At 35.1% G+C, this 12,776-nt stretch overlaps 1 pseudogene; it reads right to left on the bottom strand.

The window, feature by feature from the left end:
• Positions 1-708: 708 nt before the first annotated feature.
• Positions 709-1,296, bottom strand: LOC129900046 (glutathione S-transferase TCHQD-like; annotated as a pseudogene).
• Between the last annotated feature and the right edge of the window lie 11,480 nt (positions 1,297-12,776).

Raw genomic sequence — 12,776 nt, 5'->3', positions numbered from 1 at the left:
TTGGTTGTTGCTTATGTGAACTAGTGTATGCATTGACATAAATTGATTCTTCCACGGGCATTTGAGTTGTGTCAATCTGCATATAGCAGATATCTTTTTTTGTTTCTTTTTTCCATTTTTGAGGTGTCAGACTTGATGAACTGCTGGCTTGAACTCATGAATTTCTTTAGTTGTGCTGCAAAAATATACTCTTACCGTGAACAGTTTGAACTGGTGTAGTTTGGGATGAAACTCAACCAAATTGGGAAAATACGGTTTGAGTACATTCCATTCCGAGCTGAATCAAACCATTTCAAATTTTGCAACTATTTTGGACTGTTTCAGTTTGGTTTAGTTTGACTTGTAGTCTCTGTCTTGTTCACTGAAAAATATTTTCTACTCACTAACTAAACATTACATGGAAAACACTTGTATGAAAACATGAGGGAAGGGAAAGAGAGAAAATGACCAGTTACATCAGGCAAGAGTAATTCTTTTTATTTCTTTTCTATTACATGAGGGAAGGGAAAGGAGGACAGTGAGAATCAAACCTACAGTTATTTGTATAGAACATTTTCACTGGTATCACTACACCGTGAGCATTAGTGGTCATTATACACTAGCTTTTCCTCTTCAGGCTTCACGTAAAAAGTATTAATATTTTCGAAGCAAAGTCCTCATACAGATGAAGCATGAAGTTTTCAGTAGTGTTTTTGCTTTCTCCAGCCATCAAAGTACCTTCCTTTGCTTCACCACAGCCTAATAATGTGCTAAATTTGGTCGACTGCTCTTGTACTCATCTTCCAGCTTCAACAATCACATCAACTAGATTGAACTCTGCCCCAGCTAAGCTTTACTTCCACCTCATCAAGAAACTTTACAAGATGATCCTTACGCTGTCTTAGAACTTCCAACATTATTAATCTTATCATCTGTATCATATGCTGCTTTTAATTTGTGATGATAGTCACTTGCTAAATTGGGAGATTCTGCCATTCGAGCAATTGTTACATGTCAAAAATGTTGGTGCTGATTGAACTCTGACGTTACTAAAATTACCAAGGTATATATGAATCGAAATATCAACGTAATAAAGGCTGAGGTGAAAGATGACTAAACTGAATTATCTCAATTGTATCATATGTGATTTGAGAACCTTTCTTTAAAACTGGAATTTTGCCACTTGGATTCGTCCTAAAGAAAAATGCATCCATGTTAAAGGGTTCACATGATAAGATGTGTAATCAATACCCTTGTCCTCCAAGTAAGTCTCACCTTTTGACTATCCATGGAAATTGGATGATGATATAGCTGCATTGTGTCATCCACTTAAACTACTTGATTAGAACAAAATAGCTAGCTGGATATATAAACACCTCACTGAATTTCTATAGAAATTAATTAAAACTAATTAGGCAATCCACAAAACCAAGAATAACAATACTAGCCTATTCTCTCTTTCTAATGCTTTATTTAGAAAGTAGGAATGACAAGGAAGCCAAAATGTATATTTTATGTATATCACAAATCCGATAAAATTGAAACATTAATATGCAAAAAAAAATATATTTGTTGGACGACTATTTATAGATATCAACTTCTCAATTCTATCTACATTTTAGAAAAAAATGTAAGGAATATTTTGATAATTGTTGGAACAAAAATGATTTTGATGATCGACAAAAGGAGTAGTTGAAAAGGACAAGTCACTATTATGTGTTTCTATCATACCGAATCTAACTGGGATTAGGAGAAGCGGATATATGCGAAAGAAAAAGATCCAAGGCGGTGAATGAAGATGCAGAAAAGGTTCTTTTCCTTAAAAGCAGCAGTAGTCCTACAAGGAAAAGGGTGCGGTAAAAAGAAACAGACTTCGACTTAAAGAAGGAGAAGTCTTGCGCTTATAAATACAATGAGTTTTTCACAAAGACCTTTGCGCACTTACATAGAGAGCATCAAACATAACGAATTCAAGTAAGAGAGAGTTCATATTTGAGAGAGTTCTGGTTGAAGTTTCAGAGTGTTGCAAATACAAAGAAACAAGATTGAAGAACCTGTTCCATAGGATAAACTACTCTAGTTCTAAGTTTGGTTTGTTTGTATTTTTTGTTATTGAGTTGTAATCATTGTTGGTTCATAGTATAGGTTATTCTTTGAGTTGAGGGCAACTTAGAGAAGGGGTTCAATAGTCAAGGGTGATTGTTGATAAATAGGAATTAGAGTTTATAATTCCTTAGATTGTTTAGGATTGTAGTCTTAAACAATTGTTGAGGCTCAAAGTTTAGTGAAGTGGAGTTAAGTCCTAGAGAGTTGTAGGTCGTGATTTTTCACCCTTTTGAACAAGAGTTTTTCATGATAAATCATTGTGTTATTACTTTAGTTGTCATTCAAAAAACAAGCTTAGTAACTCGTAAGGAACATATGCTGTAGACTTGTTCCTTAGGCAAATTAGGGGGTCAGTATTCTAATAATAACTAAAATAAATATATATGTTAGCGCTAGGGCTGTACAGGGCAAACCGATAAACCGCATCAAACCGATAAACCGAATCAAACCGGAAAAAAACCCGACTAGTGGTTTGGTTTGACTTGGTTTGATGTTTGAAAAAAAAACCCGACCATTATAGGGTTTGTTTGGTTTTAACTAAAAAAAGTCAAACCGAACCCAAATCGATCCGATTATAGATATACTACTTTTAAATTATGTTATACATAAAAATATTTATTAAAATGTAATGTATAAATATTTTTTTAATTTTTTTATAATTTTTGTTTTCTTTCTTATATTTAGATTTGGACTTGAGAAGTCCATCTAAATACTATACAAAAAAACCATCTTATAAAGTTATATTATAAAGTTATAACTTCAAACAGTGTTCTGCCTCCATCTTATATGTTGATATTTTGTACTAGAACTCTTTTTAAGAAGCACTGCTCTGTGTTTTTTATTAGATATTATGAAAAGTCCGAGAAACCCAAAAAAGCCCGAAAAACCCGTAAAAACCCGAGAAAAATTGATATCGAAAAACCCGACTTTATTGGTTTGGTTTGGTTTATAGATTTAATAACCCGATATAAATTGTTTGGTTTGATTTGTAAAAAATCTGAACCAATCCGGTCCATGTACACCCCTAGTTAGCGCTATCATATAATCAATGACAAACCGCTAAATCTGTGGGTGTCGAGTGGGATAGTTTGTGGCCAACAGTCCTATGAAGGACAATCACACTTCTTCATCCGAAGTCAAGCTAAGAAACTTCAAGCACTTTGAATTAATGTTGATCATGAGGATGGAAGACTTTCATAAATCATTTGATGAAATCCCTTTCATATTACACATTGCTATAATTGAACGAAGATCATGATTTGGGACTCTTAACGATTTTTTTTTTTGAAAATTGGCTAGAATTTTCCCTATTTCTAGAGCAATCCAAAATTTCATGTATCAATAAATCACACAACAAGAAATACCCAACGAATTGTAACACAAATAAATATGCATCTCCAAAATACGGAAAGAAAGTGTACCACTAATCACAAGTCTATAATACTCAAAATACTCATGAAACTGACCAACAGAACTAAGGGTGTGTTTGGTATGAAGGATAATGTTTTCATAGAAAATATTTTATTAAAACCAAGTTGGTTTTTAACTTATTTTCTCATGTTTGGTTGGTGAGTGAAAAATATTTTTTGAAAAATATTTTCTATAGTTTGATTGGTGAAAGAAAAATATTTTCCAGAAAATATTTTTTATTATTGGTTATAGAGTAGAAAATATTTTTTGACATGAAAATCAACCCCATTAATCGATTCGGGACCTGACCCCGACACCCGAATCGAAATTCAGCCCTGATGAACGATTTGAGATCCAACCGCGATGATCGATCTAGAATCCGACACCAATCTCTGACTTGGGAGCTGACCCCGACTCCCCATTCGAGAATCGATATTCGAACTAGAATCCAACCCTCGATCCTAACTTTCAAATTGGAATTTAATTTTTTTAAAAAATATTTTTTAAATTTTTTATTTTGTGTGTGTGTGTAGGGGGGGGAGGGTAATAGGGTGACTGGGGTAAGAAAAATTAAATTTTCAAAATTTGAAATATTTTTCAAAAAAGAAACTTTTAATTCTTTTTTTGGGAGTGGAGGGGGGGGGGGGAGGCAGGCGGGGGAGGTGGGGGGGTTGATGTGGGGGTGTGGGTCTTGCTGGTAGAGGAGTCGAGATAGGGATGGGGTAAAAAAGAAAATTTTAAAATTCAAAATATTTTTCAAAAATATTTTTTTTTTCGGGGGGAGGGGGTTGTGGGTGTGGGTAAGGGGTGAGGGGGGGGGGAGCTGGTAGAGGGGTCGAGATAGGAATAGAGTAAAAAAATGAAATTTTCAAATTTTGAAATATATTTTAAAAATAAACTTTTAAATTTTTTTTGTGGGGAGGGGGGAAGGGTTGGTATGGGGGTCGGGATAGGGGTGGGGTAAAAAAAATGAAATTTTTAAAATTTAAAATATTTTTCAAAAATAAAATTTTAATTTTTTAATCTTTTATGTGTGTGTGTGGGGGGGGGGGGGGGAGTCGTTTTGGTAAGGGTGGTCAGGATATGAGGTGGAGAATTGAATTTTTTAAAATTTAAAGTATTTTTTTAAAAAGAATTTTTTAAAATTTTAATTTTTTTGGAGGGTGGGGGCTTAGGGCTGATTTTGGGGTAGGGGTTAAATTTTTTTTGAAATTTTAAACAAAGAAATTTACATTTTTTTTATGGGTAGGGTCAAGGTGTGGGTGGAGTAAAACAAATTTGTAATTTGAGGTTGGAGGATAGTTTTGAAAAATATTTTTCTTAATTTTTGGAGGGAAGTCATTTTTCTTAAATTTGAGAAAAACAAGTTGATTTGAAAAGCATTTAAATCAACCAAACATGAGAAAATAAGAAAATATTTTTTGAAAATACATATTCCTTCGTACCAAACACACCCTAAGAGTTTAAAAGAAAGGAAGATGACTAATAAATATAACTCTTTGCTCACACAAGCCAATGTGGGATCACCAACATTACTAAATACTTGTCTTCATCAACTCATGTTGTCTTTGAAAAAAAGTTATTAGCTTTCCCAGCCGGCTGAAAAGTGGATGCAGAAACAACATCTGTAAGATCTCGAGGCTTATCAGAATAAGTTGCTAGCTTACGAATAATAACACTTAGCCATAATTGTTCATGGTAGGGAAAAAAGTAAGAAGACATGTTAGTATTTAACATAATCATAAACATGTTATTTTTCAATAACGATAAGTAGTAAACAACCCGATAATAAATACATCATGTAAATGGTTTCAAATAACTATTCAATGAAAAACAAAATAACAATCCAATGGTTAACGAGCGTTAATTTAATTCCATAATCATGGCCTTTTCTCAAAGTATTGCTATGGATATGTAACACCCCCCCAAAAAAACAAAATCTACGCCAAGACCCGTAGCATTTTTTTTCATGTACGTATAGGATCGTACTTGACAACTTTAAAGTGTATTCATGAGTTAGGATCAATTCCTAAGTAATTCAAGGGTATTATATGTGATTTAGGGTCATAAGGGATCCCTAAAACCAAGTCGAGTCCGAAGAATTAGTCTCGGCTAAGTTTCCGAATAAGTTCGTATAAGGGTCAACTTCCAATGACCATATATCTTTGAATATAACGAACTGGGTGTCGGATGACCTACCAAATTAAAGGTCTTTGAGTCTTTTTTCCAACGCCACCGAGTTTACCTCATTCCGAGTTCGGAGTCAAAAGCTATGGCCATTTTACTACAGACTAGTACTGCAGGAATTTCAGGCCTGGGCGAAATTTAGGCTTGGCGCTCCAGTGGCGCCCCACGCCACTATAGCACCAGAAAATGGCCTCAGTAGTTTGGTCTTTGGCGCGATGCGCCACTAATAGATGTGCAGGGTTTTAAGCCTATTTTGGCTTGGCGCTGCAGTGGCGCGACGCGCCACTATAGCGCCAGCAGGATTTTTGCCCAGTTTCCAAATTTTTGATGAAGGGTAGTTTGGGCATTTTTCCTAAACATATATACACTAACATAGGACATTTTAGGCTCATTATTTTCAGTTTTTCACCTCTCAAAAGAACCCTAAACTTCATCCTCTTCTCTCTCAAATCATCTTCTCCAATTTTTCTATCAAACTCAAGGATTCAACCTTCCCTTTGAAGACCTAACACCAAGACTTCTTCAATTCTTCTTCAAGTTCCTCCCTAAGGTATGTGAGTTTTCATCCATGGGTCCTTCCACCCATGGAGCCCAAATGTTTTCTCAACTTTGTATATCAATTTTAAATGATGAAATCTTATGTTATTTTACATAATGGTTCCAAATGCATAGATTATAGTATATTTAAGTTTATTTACTCCTATTAGTATATATATGTATATTGACTCTTAATTTCAAGTGAGGAGAAATTTTAGGGATTTTCATACTACGATTCCAAATGTATAGATTCTTGAATATTTGAAGTTTATTACCTATATTGACTTAGGTTGATTCTTATTTACATGAAATGGATGGTTTATCAAGGTACTTATATGAAGGCTTGAAAGTAGTTTTAAAGTGCATATGGTGGGTTATTTTTAAGATGTTTGATTTGATGCATTCATATCACTCTCATGCATACAAGTATTCTTTAAATGTATTTGAAAGTTATATGAAATGAACCCACCTAGTCTTCTTATGTTGAAATGAAGTTGGATTGAAAGTTTGACTCTAAATGAAAGTTTATGAAGCAAATGCCTATATTTAAGGGAGTCTTGTGAAATGTCTTTATGAAATGTTTGATTGATAAAAGGGCTTCTTAGCCAAATTAAGGTTTCAATGTGAAAGGAAAATTCTCACATTGAATCAAATGAAATGTTTAAGGTTATGATGTGACATGTTTGACCTTCTTATAAGCCGTCAATGCTTTTGAACATTTTCCCAAAATGGAAGGTCCAATTAGCATGGTACCCGGAATGCCATCACTGATTGTAGACCTAATTTTCTTATAAATCAAGGTTCATTAGTAGAGCGGTAAATAGGGCATGGTAGTCATGCTGATATTATAAACCAAAGGTTTTAATGAGCTATTCCATCGATGATGATTTGATGTCTAAAGTCATACAATGCTTATGTTATTATGATATATAAATGTTATTCCATGGGATTTAACCTAGCACCAAATGTAGCATGTAGATGGGGACTCGATCTAAGGGGTCCTTAAGTAAAGTCTCATGTTGCATTAACTATGTGCCACCATAGGAGCCCTTGTCGGCTAGGCCTTTGTAGCCACCAAATGTTAAATAATTAAATGTAATCTGAATGGAGTTCTACCTGGCAAGTAGTCTCCCCGTGCCAATGTAGGGGCTTATGTTGGATTCCATGTAATAGCTCGCATGGTCTTAAATGTCGGTTATGGTCATTTTCCCACAAAAATAAATATTTTAAGGTTTCCTATGATGATGTCTAACGCATTCATTCACTTATGCATATTGATTTCTCATGTCCCTCTTATGTTCTTCATTTCATAGCATACTCACATACTTAGTACATTCAAAGTACTAACGCATACTTTTGCCTACATGATATCATCATGTAGGAACCGACGTCGCTCCTCGATCTCCTCCACGTGGATAACTTGAATTAGTTTGAAGATTTCTTATGGTGAGTTCCCTTGTTTCGGGAATAACATCCTTTTTCTTCTAAGCTTTTGTTATGTAGAATAGTAAGACTTTTATTAAAGCTTTTCATGGCACTTATATTAAGGGTGAGCTAGGGACATGTCTTAGCCCCCGCCAAGTTTATTAGTAGAGGTATGTTTGGACATAAATGGATAAAATGTTTTTATTTCCGCTTATTATTGTTTTCCATTACCAATGAAATGCTTAATGAATGCTAAGAGGCTTGGGTGAGGTACTTTCGGGTGTCTCATTCGCCGTGTCACGTCTAGACCCTAGGCTTGGATCGTGACAGGATATTAGCGATGGCCGAAGCCATGGCTGCTCTAAATGGCGTGAAATGGTGTTCTCAACATGGGCATAGCAGTGTAATCTTGGAATGTGATTCAAAGATAGTTGTTGAGATGATCAAGATACGCAATTATTGTTGGGTTTAATTGATAGTTTGAATGAGAAATTGAGGGGAAAAGAAGTGGAGGGAAAAATGATATGTTCTCTCTTGCTTTATTAAATAAGCTTTGGTCCCACATAGGTGGTGGAAAGGAAAAATCTCATACTTAAAAGTAGAAACACTCCTTTATGTTGCTAAAGGGTCAAGAAGAGGGTCTCCCCTCGCGCCGTCGTCGCTCGCTCGCTCGGCTTCGGCTTCGGCTTGATTCAGATTCGGTCAATTGATTTGATAGATAATCTTTTTGGACCAAATTTACTTTAAATTTTAATTAATTAATATTATTTATTTATTTAATTAATTAAGTGAAAAAATCCTGACCCGCGACCCGTTTCCTTCCCGAATTAATTTAAAAATATTTTCCTCCGTTTTTCCAACAGATTTTTGAAAGGTTGCAACCTTGTCCGAAAAGTTGCAAATCTTTTTCTCAACAGTCAAAGGATGGCAGCAAAGGATTTTCTTTTGGCTTACCACTCTTGGTATGCAGAAGTTCACCAACGAAGACCCTCCTGTGCCCGCTGCTGATATGCCGGCCAATGAAAAATTTATGATTACTGAGGCATGGACACAGACAGAATTTCTATGCAAGGGCTACATCCTAAGTGCTTTGGATGATGATTTGTACAATGTCTACAGTGCTGCGAAAACTTCTAAAGAATTATGGAATGCACTTGAGAAGAAGTACAAGACTGAAGACGCATACTTGAAAAAATTTGTGGTTGCTAAGTTCCTAGACTATAAAATGATAGATAGCAGAACTGTTGGAACCCAAGTTCAAGAACTACAACTTATTTTTTATGACCTTATTGCTGAAGGTATGATAGTTAATGAAGTATTTCAAGTGGCTGCGATGATAGAAAAGTTACCTCCTTCGTGGAGAGATTTCAAAAATTATCTAAAGCACAAGCACAAGGAAATGAAGTTGGAAGATCTTGTGATTCGTCTCAAGATTGAGGAAGATAACAAAACAGCAGAAAAGAAGTCACGTGGAAATTCAACAATTATGGGAGCAAACATCGTTGAAGATGCTGCTCCAAAGAATAAGAAAAGAAAGCAACCTTTTGGAAAGAATCAGGAGCAGAACAAGAAAAAGTTCAAGGGCAATTGTTATAATTGTGGGAAAGTTGGCCACAAAGCTCCAGATTGTCGTCTTTCGAAAAAGGACAAGAGAAAGGGACAAACCAATATGGTGGAAAATAACGAAGGTATGAATGATCTATGTGCAATGTTATCAGAATGCAACCTAGTAGGTAATCCCAAAGAATGGTGGCTTGATTTGAGAGCTACTTCGCATGTGTGTGCAGTCCGAGAAGTCTTCTCTACTTATTCCCCTGCAGCACCTGATGCGACGATCTATATGGAAAATTCTGCAACTGCTAAGGTTGAAGGATATGGAAGAGTATTTCTGAAAATGACATCTGGCAAGGTAGTAACACTGAACAAAGTTTATCATGTTCCAGAAATGCGAAAGAATTTGGTGTCTGCCGGTCTTCTTATCAAGAATGGATTCAAATGTGTTCTAGTTTCAGACAGAGTAGTTGTTAGTAAGAATGAAATATATCTAGGAAAAGGCTACCCCACTAAGGGTCTTTTCAAACTAAATATAATGGTTGTTGATGATAATAAAGTTCAAGCTTCTTCTTACTTACTTGAGTCAAATAATTTATGTCATTCACGTTTAGGACATGTCAATCATAAAACCTTGCAAAAACTGATTAACTTAAATATATTGCCTAACTTTAATTGCAATAAATCAAAATATCAAGTATGTGTTGAATCTAAGTATGCTAAGCATCCTTATAAATCTATTGAAAGGAATTCTAGTCCCTTAGAATTGATTCACACAGGCATTTGTGATATGAAGTCTACACCAACTCGTGGTGGAAAGAAGTATTTTATAACTTTTATTGATTATTGCACTCGATATTGTTATGTGTATTTGCTTAATAGTAAAGATGAAGCAATTGATGCATTTAAGCAATACAAGAACAAAGTGGAAAATCAATTGAATAGAAAGATAAAAATAATTAGAAGTGATAGGGGTGGAGAATACGAATCTCCTTTTGAAGAGATATATTTAGAATATGAAATTATTCATCAAACTACTGCCCCTTACACACCACAATCAAATGGAATTGCGGAAAGAAAAAATCAAACATTAAAAAAATGATGAATGCTTTATTAATAAGTTCCGGTTTACCGCAGAACTTATGGGGGGAAGCTATCCTTACAGCTAATCGAATACTCAACAAAGTACCCCACAGTAAAACACAATCTATTCCATATGAACTATGAAAAGAAAGAAAACCCAACTTGAAATATTTCAAAGTGTGGGGGTGTTTAGCAAAGGTCCAAGTTCTTTTGCCCAAAAGGGTAAAAATTGGACCAAAGACCGTGGATTGTGTTTTTTTGGCTATGCTACAAACAGCAAAGCTTGTCAATTTTTGTTTCACAAATCGGACAATCCTGAAATTCATGTTAGTACAATAATTGAATCAGATAATGCTGAATTCTTTGAAAATATTTATCCGTATAAAACTAAATGTGAGTTCTCAAGTGAAAGATCTAAACGACCGCGAGAAGAACCAAAGGAAAGTAAACCAACCGAAGAGGATCCAAGGCGTAGCAAACGTCAAAGGATATCTACTTCCTTTGGATCAGATTTTGTGACATTCTTGCTTGAAAATGAGCCTCAAATATTTAAAGCTACAATGTCTTCTTCTGATTCAGCATTTTGGAAAGAGGCAATCAATAGTGAGATTCAATCAATTTTGAATAACCATACATGGGAATTAGTTGATCTTCCTCTTGGAAATAAACCTTTAGGATCAAAATAAATTTTTAAAAGGAAAATGAAAGCTGATGGCACTATTGATAAATATAAGGCAAGACTTGTGGTCAAAGGTTATAGAAAAAAAGAAGGTCTTGATTACTTTGACACATACTCGCCGATAACAAGGATAACATCTATTCGGGTGTTAGTGGCATTTGCAGCTGTATATGGTCTTGAAATCCATCAAATGGATGTTAAGACGGCTTTCTTAACTAGAGAATTAAAGGAAAAAATTTACATGGAACAACCTGAGGGTTTCGTAGTTCCAGGTAAAGAAAGGAAAGTGTGCAAACTTGTTAAGTCATTTTATGGACTTAAACAAGCACCTAAATAATTGCATGCGAAATTTGACCAAATAATATTGGCAAATTGATTTAAGATTAATGAGTGTGACAAATGTGTTTACATTAAAAATACTCCAAATCATGAAGTCATTGTTTATTTATATGTTGATGACATGTTGATAATGAGTAAAGACATTGCCGATGTAAATGCTACGAAGCGTATGCTTGCTAGCAAATTTGACATGAAAGACTTAGGGGTTGCTAACTTGATCTTAGGAATTAGGATCCATAAAACTTCACAAGGTCTAGCATTATCACGGTCACATTATATTGAAACCATTCTTGATAAGTTCAAGTATTTAAATTTTAATGTTGCAAAAACTCCAATTGATGTAAGTTTTGCACTTCAAAAGAATGAAGGTAAAAGTGACTCACAATTGGACTATGCACGAGTTTTGGGAAGTTTGATGTATATTATGAATTGTACATGACCAGATATAATATGTGCTATTAGCAAGTTGAGTCGATTCACGAATAATCCCAATTAAACTCATTGGATGGCAATGAAACGAGTCTTAGGGTATTTGAAACACACCCAAAACTATGCTTTGCATTATAATAAATATTCTGCAGTAATTGAGGGATATAGTGATGCAAACTGGATCACCTGATCATCTGAAGTTAAATCCACAAGTGGATATGTTTTCACCATTGGTGGAGGAGTAGTGTCTTAGAAATCATCAAAATAGACATGCATCGCCCGCTCTACAATGGAGTCTGAATTTATAGCTTTAGACAAGGCTGGTGAAGAAGCTGAATAGCTCCGGAATTTTTTGGAAGATATTCTATTTTGGCCCAAACCTTTGGCACCCATATGTATACATTGTGATAGCCAAGCGGCAATAGGGAGGGCAGGAAGCGTTATGTATAACGGAAAATCGCGTCACATTCGACGACGACATAATACTGTTATACAACTACTCTCTAGTGGTGTTATCACTATTGACTACGTAAAGTCAAGAGATAATGTATCGGATCCACTAACAAAAGGCCTATCTAGAGAGGCTGTTGAAAGATCATCGAGGGAAATAGGGTTAAGGCCTAGGACAAGTCATCATGGCGGTAACTCTACCTAGTAGACTAGAGATCCCAAGAACTAGGTTCAAAGAGATCAAACAAAGTTATGATTGGCGGTTCAACATTTTCAAATAACTCAACCCATTTTCGTGATGATGACAATGTTTAGAAACAAAGGATAAAACCTTAAGGCTTTTTAATGAGTAAATAAAGCATTAAAGATTTTTTAATGATTATCTAAGTCTGGCGAAAAATGACTAGATAGTGTGTCTATAGGACTACACGTTTAGAAATCACCTATGTGAATGTGAAGTATAAGCCGCTCCAAGAGGAATGACGGTAAAGGCCCATTCTCTATGCATTCACGAAACCAGGCGGTGTTCATGGATGAAACGAACACAACCGTGAGAACCATAGATGGTTGATGATTAATTGTGTGACTTATGTTATCTAGT

This window comes from Solanum dulcamara, chromosome 8 (assembly GCF_947179165.1).
Source record: "Solanum dulcamara chromosome 8, daSolDulc1.2, whole genome shotgun sequence".
Classification (NCBI taxonomy): domain Eukaryota; kingdom Viridiplantae; phylum Streptophyta; class Magnoliopsida; order Solanales; family Solanaceae; genus Solanum; species Solanum dulcamara.
This window is presented reverse-complemented; position numbering and strand designations above follow the sequence as displayed.